The sequence below is a fragment of the Triturus cristatus genome, chromosome 7 (genome assembly GCF_964204655.1).
Source record: "Triturus cristatus chromosome 7, aTriCri1.1, whole genome shotgun sequence".
Taxonomy (NCBI): domain Eukaryota; kingdom Metazoa; phylum Chordata; class Amphibia; order Caudata; family Salamandridae; genus Triturus; species Triturus cristatus.
In genome coordinates, this window is record NC_140590.1 from 1,570,033,690 (window position 1) to 1,570,046,294 (window position 12,605).

General features: G+C 43.1%; 1 pseudogene; it reads left to right on the forward strand.

Moving 5' to 3' along the window:
* The first annotated feature begins 432 nt into the window (after positions 1 to 432).
* Positions 433 to 2,108, forward strand: LOC146812405 (solute carrier family 2, facilitated glucose transporter member 10-like; annotated as a pseudogene).
* The last annotated feature ends 10,497 nt before the right edge of the window (positions 2,109 to 12,605 follow it).

A 12,605-nucleotide genomic window follows, 5' to 3' on the forward strand; every position in this document is an offset into this window, starting at 1 on the left:
GGCCACTTTAATATATTTGCTCTCCGACTCATCTTTTCTGCCTTTCCTCCTCATAAAAGCAATCAAAAGCAGTGCCATGTGGGTTATGGAAAAATGTAAGTAAATGAAAATCAATTAATAATTTGAAAATCTGATGACAGTTGATGACTTTTAAAGATTTTACAAAATTAATTTTATAACCTGCTCTCCTTTTTAAATTGTCTTTTAGATCCTGAAGAGCGATTACTGTTGTCCATTGTCAGATATCTGCTCGTTACTTGGATCTGTTCATACGGGTATGTGATGGTTGAAGGAAGCCAGCCTCTGTGCGGGATAAACAACACCTACCTCCAGTTTTGTCTAGGAAAGATCCTTGGACTTGCTTTTTCAATTGAGGGTGGCCTGATATGGGTTTGTGGAGGATTCGTCTTTCGTCGTCTGATGTCCATTGTCATGTATCTGCTCCTTGCCCGCATCATTGTATATGGAATGATGATGAAGATAGCAGATGTCCTGTTGCTGTATGAGAGAGAGACCTACCTTGAGTTGTGGCTAGACAACATCCTCTTACCTGCTACAGCAATTGAATTTGCCGTAGCAGGTCTTTCTGGAATGTTCAGCACTCGTCCTCGGTTGTTCATAGCCGTGCGTACACTCCTTGGGTTCTCCTTGGCAGACTGGTATGTGATCATTGGAAACGTCCTGAGCCAGCTTCAGATAAACGTCCACCTCCAGGTGTTCCTACAGGAGATCATAAACCGTGCTTTTGTATTAGGCATTCTCAGTACACGGGTTTGGGTAAGAATCATCACTAATCTTCCTGCTAGTAGAACCACAATGCATACCATCAAAATGGTGCTTTTTGGGGGAAGCCTGCTTGTAATTTTGTTTGCACCAAAGTTATGGCTTGTGCTTGGCGCGTTATTGTAAGGTTTGCCATATACATCTCATGCATGTCATGCTGTATCTCTGTCTCTGAGACGGTGGACCTCATCAACGAGGCATGCTGAGGGCACATCATGAGACTGGCATTGCGACAAATTATATATTACACGGGACACATTGAAATTATTTCTTACGTGATGTAAAGGAGGGCTGGAAATATGTTTGTATTGGCTATTGGGGCAACCCCATCTCAGCTTTTCAGTATTCAGTTCCTCCCATCTCATCCACCAAAATGAAACATGCTGCACAAAGAAACCCATGAGGGCCTTCTCCATTAGAGAACACTGAAGAAACCAAGGAACCTAACCCTGAACTCAATTGTGAGCACCGATGTTTATGCATTGACCTCTTCCATTCCAAAGATAACATGAGGATGAGAACTTTGGTTGACTTTGACCTGGTCAAAGTTCAGCAGCTAACTGGTCAACCCAATGTCCTTTACTGCTAGGCATCAGTGATATTTAGCTCCATGGATTTACAGCATCATTCTTCAGTCATTCTGGAACCCATTGGCGAGAAGAAGGCTGTTTCCACATTGGTTGCCAAGGGCTGTACTGAGAAAGCTGGAGGAAGAGTCCTGCTGATTGCCGGTTGTGCTGTGATGTCAATATCAGTCACTGGAATTGGGTTAGCAAAAATCAGAATATTACTGGAGTCCCACAACAGCTGCATCAGCGTCACAAAATCAAACCGTTCACTGTATATGATGAATGTTTCAGCCACACTAGTCTCCAGGGACTCCAATTGCAGAGCACTACTCACCGTCTGGAGGCTCCATCAATCTGACTGTTGCAGCAACTTGATTCCATGCCCCTAACATAGAGTTCATCAGCACTACAAGCTTAAGGTTGCTTACAAACTTTTCTTACGCTCAGAATGTGGGAAACCTCAAACAGTCAAAGGAAATAATGCTACAAAGGAAGCCTATGTCGTTCAATAGCACAGGATTTCATGAATATAACGCTCTGAACTGGATCACTTTATTAAGCATGATGGCAGTTGCGAGTCCGTTTTCAGTTGGATTTGGGCCAAGTAAGTTCAAAGATTGCACACCTTGGGCCACATGCACGTCACTTTTATTTTGTCGCAAATGGCCAGATTCGCTGAATTGGGCCGTTTGTGACCAAAAAAAAGCTTTTTCCTATGTACAAACCCTATTTTGTGATTTGGTAACCTATTACTGAATCGCAAAATGGGTTAGTGATTCTGTATTAGGAAGTGGTGTGTTAAACGCGTCCCTTCCTAATACCAACTTTCAGTGCTATGTACGAATGTTTTGTGAGCAAAATGTGGATGCAAAACATTTGCTTTTCCACACCAATTTGAATTTGGTGCTAATGTATTTACAAACAGGAAGGGCTCCCAAGGGATCCTTTGTGTATTCATATGAAAAGCTTTTTACAAGCAAGCAGTGGTCCCACGGACCACTGCCTACTCTTAAAAGTTTTAAAGAATACTTTTCATTTTTTATTTTTGAAACGCATCCCATTTTTCTTTCAGGGAAACGGGCTTCATTTAAAAAAAAGAAACTTTGCTTCATTTAAAAGCAAATGCAGATATGATGGTATGCTGTCCCCAGCAGGCCACCATTCCTGTCCTTTTTAGGTCTCGCGAGCCAAAGGCTCGAAGAGACATTTTATATCTGGGCTTTGAAAGTGCTGCCGTGGCCTAAAGCTACAGTGCATGTGCGCGGGCGCGCGCGCCGCGCTTACTTTCACTTTCGCGGCCGCTTTGATCGCGATCGCGATCACTTTCCATTTCGCGCAGACCCAGCCTCCACTGCCGGCACACCCACAACTGGCAACATTACTAGCGCTTGTTTCCTCGCCCTTTCATGTTGACATCTTCCACGCTGCTCTGACTTGAGGCAGGTCCTAGAGTGGCTGCACTAGCTCCTGGATGCGTGTGCCCGACGGTCCATGCAGTGCGCGTGGTGACAGATTTTATATGCAAAATTACCGCAGGCCGTCGATCTTGTCCGCATTGGCACCCGACTACACCCGCCTGCCTCGTTTATCTCGCCTGTTTACCAGTGCATAAGCCCCGCCCCTGTAAGGGAGATGGTCTGGAATCAAAGTAGGTATTCTGGAATAATACGAATGTAGTGATGAAAGTCTTCAGTCCCTTACACGCCTCTATTCCCTTATTCACAGCCGCCTCAATTGGATTCGCAAACAGAATGACGTTTCATCCATATTTAATAAAGCAGCATACCTCCGATCCTACAAATGGCTATTCAGTACTGTACACGAGAAGTACATCCGTCCCAGCAGCAAAGCAGAAAACCTCTGATCGTAGGGCACTTGGTGTGAAAAAACACCTTCTGCTTTTTGACCGGACCGTTATGCCGTTGTTTCTTTCGACTTTTAACACCAGAGCTCAACAAGCTAGGACAGCCTTATCAAACAGGTTTTCAAAACCATCTCAAGCTTACATAGAAACGGCTTCTTGAAGGGATGCTTTTAAAACACGAGGAGATGGCAATATTGAACCATATCCACCCAAACACAGACGGTACCCCCTATAAATCTTAATTCTAGGTCTGGACTAAGGGGTAAAAACAATTAAGCAAGACAAAAATACCACCTGACCTGAATTTTTCGATTGTGTCTAAATATGTGTTCTGATCCGGAGAAGCGCTACACAATATACATGCTTTGTAGAAAAGATATTTTATTTAAAACCTTTTCAAACACATTCTTTTTTAATTCTGCCTAGTATCCTCAATAGATGTATTACTCTCATATATCTATTGACTGCCATATTATTCCATCAACATGTAGCACTTATTTAGCAAAACTTACACATGAAACCTACTCCACAGAACATACAAAAACAAGCATTGGCATAGCCAATAGGTCTCGCCTTTGGGACCTTATAAGTGTTTAGCTATGCAACAGTTGCATAACTAAATACTTATAAGGTTCCAAAAGCGAGACCTATTGGCTATGCAAAGCGGCCGCAATCGTGATCAAACAACAAAGCGGCCGCGAAAGTGAAAGTAATCGCGGTAAAGCGCGGCGCGCGCGCCCGCGCACATGCACTGTAGCTCTAGGCTGGCCTGGCAGCACTTTTTGGAGCCCTTTCAATAAGTCTCGCCATTCTGCGAGGCTCCTCTGAAGCTCATTGAATCCTGCGCTCTATTCTAGACTCGTTCATGTAGTTTGATGTTTTGCTATACATTTAATGCAGCGTTATGAATATGAATTGCATGTAAGTGGCCCTAATACTTAGTGATGCAGGAACGCTACACAAGTCTGAATAATAGATCAATAAATAATAAAAGCGCTCAGGGCGCTATACTGACCTAGAATTTGCCATTACGCTCTGCGGATCAGTGTGAATGGCTCCTGCCATGTTCTGCTTTCATGCGCAGAAAATATATTTAAATAGACGTGGGGTTAAGCCACGTAGGTGGATAAAAACTCATTAAAAAGCCTTATGGTTAGAGGCCCATTCTTCCTTCTGTAAAGTGATTGTAACGTGAAATCTGCAAGACAGTAAGCAGTGAATTCTAAAGGAAGCGAAACGGGATTCTGGCAACATAAAATTTCTCCTTTGCACTCTGGTACCAAATGTGCAATCGTTAGGAGACTTTTTTCAACTAACAAGTTAAAATGGGCCACATTCGTCTTCACTTTCGCGGTACAGTGCCTGCACGCTCTACCCAGGAGCACACAGTTGCATCAAACAGTATATTGGCATTTGAGCCGAAGCATTGCTCCTCCTAGACAACAACAAATGCATGAGCTGTCCTAGATATATTTGGCTTTAAATATTAAAATGTGTTACTCACCTGGTTGCAAGACTCAGCCGGTCAGACGACTTCAGCGTGCATGTGTTTGTCCTTCCTGTAAACTCAGCGGTCAGATGCACTTTTCACTCCATCCCCTGGCTCGAAGCAAGCGGACTGTGTCCATAATTAATGAAAACAAGCATTGGCATAGCCAATAGGTCTCGCCTTTGGGACCCCATAAGTGTTGAGCCATGCAACAGTTGATGTTGTTGCACCACGGATATTGTGCTGCATAACTAAACACTTATAAGGTCCCAGAGGCGAGACCTATTGGCTATGCCAATGCTTGTTAATGCTTCCAATGGGTCGCAAATTGGGAACTATCTCATAAATATTAATGAGGAAGGTCATTTGAGATCCCCTGGGAATCGCAGGCAGCGTTAAACACATTTTAGTACATAGCTGTTTGAGAATTCCTAATAGCAAATTGCAAGAATTCGCAAATAGGAAATTGTAAATCCAAAGATACGTACATGTGGCCCCTTGTGTTTTATGTAGCTAAACTGTAGATAGTAAGAAGGCTGTCTTGACCACAAGTCTCATGCATTGCAAAGTTACGTTCAAGTTTTTGTTGGAAGGAAGGAAGTTGGGAATGGAGAAAAGCCTCTCGGCCATAAAATAGTTTACAAAAAAACTGGGTGCCAGACCATTACTACCGATAAAGAACATCTATCAGGCCGGCCAGGAAAAGGGCTGCAGGAACGTACGGGGCTGGCGTCTGGGGTATGGTAGTGACAGACTCACTCCAAACCATTGAAAACAACTTTTTAAAGTCCCTAATGGGACTTTCTCCCTCTTCCTCTAATTACATCTTACACATAGGACTGGGCTTGCCTTGTATCGTAGACTCAATTCGGTTAGCCCCAGTCCTTTTGTGGCATTCAATCTGGCGGAGGGACACAGTGACCCTGACCCAAACTATAATAGGAAACTGCTTAAACTTGGAAAACCACAGGAGGTCCAGGTGGCTTAACTGTGTTGAGTAATTACTGAAGGATATTGGGCTCCCTGACTTATTCAGGGATCCATTGGCATGCAGAAAGGTCTCAAAGCAAAAGGTATTCAACAATTTCTTATCGATGGCAGAATATAATCGCAAAGAAAATAACTGGGACAAACAGGCAGTCTGTATCTATCGCCAGAGCCCGCCACTGATAGAGGGAGGGTACTTCTATTTAGCAAATTTCACTAGTGTACAAGATAAATTCATACTATTGAGATTTGAGCATGACACAGCTGATGTTAGGTTATCCAGAAAAAAACATATAACCACTCAGATTTGAGCTTGTGCCCGTGTGATAACCTCTCACCACAACCTGAGTTACATTTAGTACTGTTTTGTGGACTCTATGTGAAAGAAAGGACTGACTACCTTGTACCTATTTTAAAGTGCCAACATTTTAAACAATGTCGGGTTGCATTTTATGTTTTTTAAATCGTTGCCCACCCCTCTGGTTTGCTTTTCAGTAGCCAGGTTTTTATTGGCTTGTATGAGAAAGAGGAAGGGGGGGGGCTGCAGATAGTAATGGGCTTGCTATGTGGTAAATTTGCACAAGAACCTTTGGGGCTGCTTATTCAACAAAAGCTTTTATTACATGTGGAAGAAAACAGCTGCTTTTGATTTTTATGTAAGATGAATTGGGAACCTTTTACTGTTTTTTTTACTGTTTTACCTCTTATTTGTGCTTTTATGATCACATTTACTGGATCGAATAAAGAACTGATTGATTGATTGATTGAGTGTTTGTGTCCAACTCCTCATGAGTGTGAGAATTAGAAAGCGTTCTTTTCATTTAATTTTCAGAACATTGAAAATAATGAGTACAATTATTGTTACTTTATGTGAAAATCTCAATATTGGGGGTGGTCATAGGAAAACAACTTTGAGGCATGGGTGCTCACCTCATTATGTCTTGCTAGGAGGCAGCACACATTGGCAGCACACATTGTCTGACCTATTGTGGGCTTACTAACAACTTACAGGGGGCTTAAATCTTTCACATTGTTTGCTATTGGTTGGTTTTATTTTCTCTCCTAGTTGCTTGCATCTAACTCAGTGACTTTCCAGGCCCCTTCTTGTCCATCTTGTGCTTTTCCCTTCCCTATAGCGTTGCCGCTTTCATGGTTTTGCTTGACTGCCTTCTATCCTTCCATTGCTCACTTCTAGGGGACTCCATTTTACTTTGTGGTTAGACGCCACATGGAAGCGCATGTGTTTTCCTGTGTGCTTTTCTTCTTTATAAACCACATGCCCCTGTGCTACATGTTGCTCTTTCTTTCATATACTCCTCATGCCCAATGTTGCTCTCTTCCTCTTGTGTATCTCTCCCTTTAAAACACTACATACTCCATGTTGCACTCTCCCTTGTATGTTTTATCCATGCAGAACTTCCCAGCCCCTGTGCTCTGTGTTGCTTGATCCCTGGTGGGCTTCTCCTGACTAATCCCACAAGCAGTGTTACTCTCTCCATTTTGTGCTTCTTCCCAGGAAAACCTCCCAATCCCACAAATAAAAAAGGGGAGTAAGTGGTGCTTACTCCGATACCTTCCTTACTATCTTAAGTCGTTCAACATGTTTCAGTGCCTCCTATAATGTACAACTGTGGGCTTTCTTCAGGAGCAGCCTCCATAACTATCACTATCTTTACTATTCACGAGGTGGAAAAAAACAAAGCTTAAATAATCTGTCTGTTAACGTTAGCCACATAGATCTTCTACGGTAACCCATAGGATAAAAGCAGGAAAATAGCATTGTATATTATAGACTGGAATAGCATATGACATAAAGGCTCAGATTCACAAAGGTGTCACGCAGGCAGCACAGCACCCAAAGAGGCTGCGCTGCGTTGCATGACAGGGAAAGAGCAGGAGGACCATATTTACAGAGATATGCCACTCTCCTCTCCCTAGCGACGGCACTGATTTGTGCTGCCATGCGCCAGGCACACTCCTTAGCGCCATAGTGCTGGGTGTGTGTCTGAGTCTACTATAGGTTTTGTACAGGGAGGGTACTCTCCCTGTACAAAATCCTATTGATAGACAAGTTTAAACCCTTTTCTTACTTTGTAGTGTGCTGTACAGAGCAGCACACATGCAAAGCAAGGAGAAATGAAAACATTTCTCCTTCTAACGCCTGCTTTTTAGCTGCCTTAATTTTTGGCCCTAAACCATGTCTACTAAAGTTAGTAGATAGGGTTTGTATCAAAAAGCATGGGTTGTTGCATGGGAATACCTATGTAACACCCTTTTGACACATGGTAATTGTTAATCCCCAAACACGTTTAGTGTTGGGTGTGCGTTAAAAAACACACTAACCCAACGCTAAACCTTGGTGAATCCGGGCCAAAGTGTTATCCGCAGCTCATCTTTCTCCTGGTGACAGAATAGAATATTTCGATAATCCCGTGCGATATGTTTCTTACTTTAATTTCAGATCACAGGCGCCTGCGGGTCTGCTCAATACATTGATGTGGTCCCTTTTCCCTATCCACAGATCTCGGGAAATCAAGATGTGAGGTCGGTCAGGCTGTAGCCTAGTTCATGCCTTGGGTTGAATGCTTTGTAAGAGTGAGGGGGCATCCGGTGTCACCAAAAAAACAATCAAGAGATTCGTACATATGAATTAAAGCAAAGAGGTGCATGCATTTCATCATTATTTTTTCCCTTATTTTTTCCCTTGAAAGTAAAAGTAAATGTCACCTTTAGAGGTGGTGATTGTGTTATTACATCTAGTTGAATATTTTGTTGTACATTGTCACGTGAAGAATTTCTTCACACTTAATGTAGAATCCTATTTGCTTCTCAAAAGCCCCAAGGACACTATTTCTGTCGTTCCAAACATGAAGGTAAAAAACATAGCTACAGTAGAGGCATTACCATTTTTTACCCTTGACAAAGTTGAATAAACCCATCATTTTCCGGGATCTGAAACTATAACTCTGTAGTAATAATCGGTAAAAACAATGTTCCTTCCGGGTATTTCTCAAAACTCTGTAAAGTGCATGCCTCAAAATAGCTGCTGGTGATTCTAGCAGCAGCTCTGTGCCCCTGGAAGTCCGTGCGAGCCGCGCACAGTCCTGCGTGAATGTCTGAGCTCTGTGGTGCCCGGCTTAATATACCTTTGGAGGTCCCGGCCCGATCTGGGACCCACTTTTCTTTAAACCTCTGTACAATTCATTGGTGTCAGACTTACAGAACACTGGCTCTGCCCCAACCCTACATATCTTTCTGGGAAGTAGCTGGACATGTGACAGATTGCCCAGTCCTATATGCCTTTCACAGACACTCTCTTGATGTTCGTCTAACTCTGCTCCAGACCCAGAGGTCTCTCAGACAAACGGTTGACTTTACACTATCTCTGCCTACTTTTTACTGACTCCAGCTGGGCATGATACTCTCTCCATAGCCCTGCTGGAATTATGCAACTACCATGAGGTCGACTGACTCTTCCCCTAACCTACATTCCGCCCACAGGTACGACCTTTACATGTGGTTGACTGTGCAGTGATACCATGTTTCACATTGTCACAAGAATGAGCTGCGACTGACTTACCGCAGCCTTAAAGGCTTTTCAATGGGACATGCTGGGCAAGCAACTTATTCTTTCGTAGTCTTGTACTTCATTGACGGGCACCAACAGGCCATCACTTACTTGTCCCTATTGTTACAACCTTTAACAGGCCTAGGCCCAGATTCTGAAAATTGTCACAGAACGCAGCACAGCCCCCAAAGAGGCTGCGCTGCGTTGCGTGATAGGGAGAGAGCAGGAGAGCGCCATATTCACAGAGATGTGGCTCTCTCCTCCCCTCTCACTAGCACCAGCACTGATTTCAGCTGCCCTGCACCAGGGACACACCTTAGCTCCATAGTAAAAGGGTGCATGCCTGAGTCTAGCATAGGTTTTGTAGAGGAAGGCTAACCTTCCTGTACAAAATACTATGTCTAGATACACTTCAAAGCATTACCTACTTTGTATGTGTGCCGCACAGTGCAATAGGTATGCAAAGTTGGAAAATAAAGGAGAAATTAGAACATTTCTTCTTTTAATGCCTGCTTTATAGTGGCATTAATTTTTGGCGCTAAACCCTGTCTACTAATGTTAGTAGATAGGGTTTAGTGTTAAAAAGCATGGGTGGTTGCAAGGGAACGCCCATGTACCACCCATGTAACGCCCCCTTGATGCAAAGTAATGCAAAGCAGCGTTTGGCTCTGCTTTGTGTTACTTCTTCATACAAAGCAACAATAATACTAGTTAGCATAGGTTTGTTAAACCCCAAATAGGTTTAGCGTTGGGTTAGCATTACAAAAGTAACGCTAACCTAACGCTAAACCTGTGTGAATCTGGGCCGTAGTCTGTTGACATCTTCCCACGTGTCTGAACCCCCTAAAGTAACGTGGCCTGCAATGGTTCTGAGCAGTTGTGTCACCCTTGGGCCCAGAAGGCAAATTCTTGAAATTCTCTCTTACCCCACACCTTGAGCGACAGGCTCTTCAAAACACCTTTCCGGGAAGGTGGCCGGCAGCTCACCTCACCTGCCAGGAAACCAAACACCCTGAGGTGCATGGCTAGGGGAGGCATGGCAACCTGGTGGCCGTCAACATTTTGAAGAGGTGCAGCACCGTTGCTGGGATTGCACACAGCCTGATATAGGCGCCTTCAAAACCTTTTTGAGGAGATTGACTCTTGTGTGCCTGTCTGGAGCATAGTGACATAGACTGGGCCAAGGCTGTGCCAAATTGCAATGACCTATTAGGTTACTGAAAATTCTCAATAAATGGAAAAACTAGACTCAGTAAAAACAGTTATCAAAGTGACAGCACCAGGTTTGTTAGGGTGCTTATGTGGAATGTCCCCTAAATTAGAATAGTGTCTCAACTCGCATATTCACTAACTCATCCACCTATACCTATAACCCTTTCTCAGCTCCTCTGTTTTTAATCATGTGGTAGAATCCAACTAAAATTTTAATGTAGGTCTTTCAGTTTAACAAATGGAGTACCTAAATGTCGACACAAGTGACATTACCTTACTCAAACTAGGAAACGTAGTACTAGGAGACTGTACAACCAGTGTTCGCTTATACTCTTAAATGCTTCCCAGTGCATGATGCGGAACCCACTGATAATACACCATGTTTGGTAAGTGAGCATTCATCATCCTATGTGAGTACATGAATGTAAGGCAGGTCTAGAGCAGGTTTGGCTCTATCTTGCAGCAGTTTTGTACTTCTTGGATGTTTGTCTGTCTACGAAAAATAAACTCTCACTCCATCTAGTGCGTTAGCTACCTGTGTTGTACCTGTCCTGTGTGTGAGAGAATTGTGTGATGTTTTTTCTGCTGCTGCCACCTGCCCTTAACTTATTATTTGTGTTAGGGAAGGTTGCACTTCGGCTGTACATGTTGAACCTTTATTGTGTTGTGAAGCTCAGTAGAAAACATTTCACTCCACATGAGAAAAAAGCAATCCATTTGTCCATTGCTTGTATTAATGCATGATATGAGTGAAAGAGTGAGTCCTCACAAAATATGTGGGCAGAGTTTACTTTTGATTTTATGCATTAAACAACCAGTTTTTTAAATGAAGTAGGGGACCTCATAAAAAGTTAAAGCAGAGCTGAAAAGTGGCCCCATATCATGTATAACACCTCAAGCCAATTTTTGGCCGTTTAGCTAATAGCACTTTGCGTACTGGTGGTTTGAATCCATAATGAAACCGTTAAAAGGAAAACTACAAGCTCCACAATGCAATATGCTGTTGGCAGAAAAACATCGATCATAGTATCCTATGTCGTAGTGAAGTAGAGCTGATTTGTGAAATGCTAAATAAAATGTAGTTCCTGCCTTTCTGCTACTTTTCCTTGTAGGGGTCCCCAGGGATCCTCGCTTAACCCCACATTGTTTAATGTCTATGTCACCCCCCTAGCAGAAGTAATTAAATCACAGGGTTTCTCCCTCACATCCTATGCTGACAACACTCAAATTGTCTTCTCTTTGGACAGTGACTAAAAATGAGACAGTATCCAGATTCCATGACTGCATGGTGGCTGTGAGCACCTGGATGAGTAGGAACTGTTTGAAATTGAACGCCAGAAAAATGAAGGTTTTGCTATTTGGCTCTCATTCGTCCTATTTGGCCCCCTAGTTGGCGGCCAGAAGATTTAGGGGTCCTTCTTTCACCAGTTACTGAGGCCCAGAATTTAGGGGTAGTAATTGATAACAAACACTCTTTTACTGATCAAATCAATGCCCTGACATCCTCTTTATTTCATACAGTAAGGACCATTAAAGAGATCCTACCTGTCATCCCCTCAGATCTGCAAAATACGGTAGTCAGGTCACTATTACTTACTAAAATAGACTGCTGCAATGAACTGCATCTAAACCTGCATCAACTGACTGAACAGGATGCAGACTCTTCAAAACGCTGCCGCATCAGTCAGTGTCTAGATCTATCAGGAAGTTACATTGTCTGAGAGTAAGACAGAGAATTGCTATCAAAGCTCTATGTATCACTTATAAATCATTACACAACCAAGGTCTAGTTTTTCTTAAAGACAGTTTCTGCTGGTGCGTCCCAGGTAGAACACTACGGTCCACGACAGCCAATTGTGCGGTAGTCTCCAGGTTTTAAAGATCTTCCTGAGGTGCAAGAAGTTTTGTAATTGGAGCAGAAAAGGCTTGGAAATCTCTCCCCCTGCAAATTAAAGTCATGCCTAATCTGTTTATGTTTGGGAAGGCTTTGAAAACCTTGTTGTTTAATGCAGAATGAGCTTCAATCCTCCTTGTTTCTCGGTTTCTTCTTGATGGCATCAAGGCTAGCGCCAAGATGCTTCTGGGCAATCGAGCGCTCTTATAACTTTTATTAACATGACATTGGTAACCACA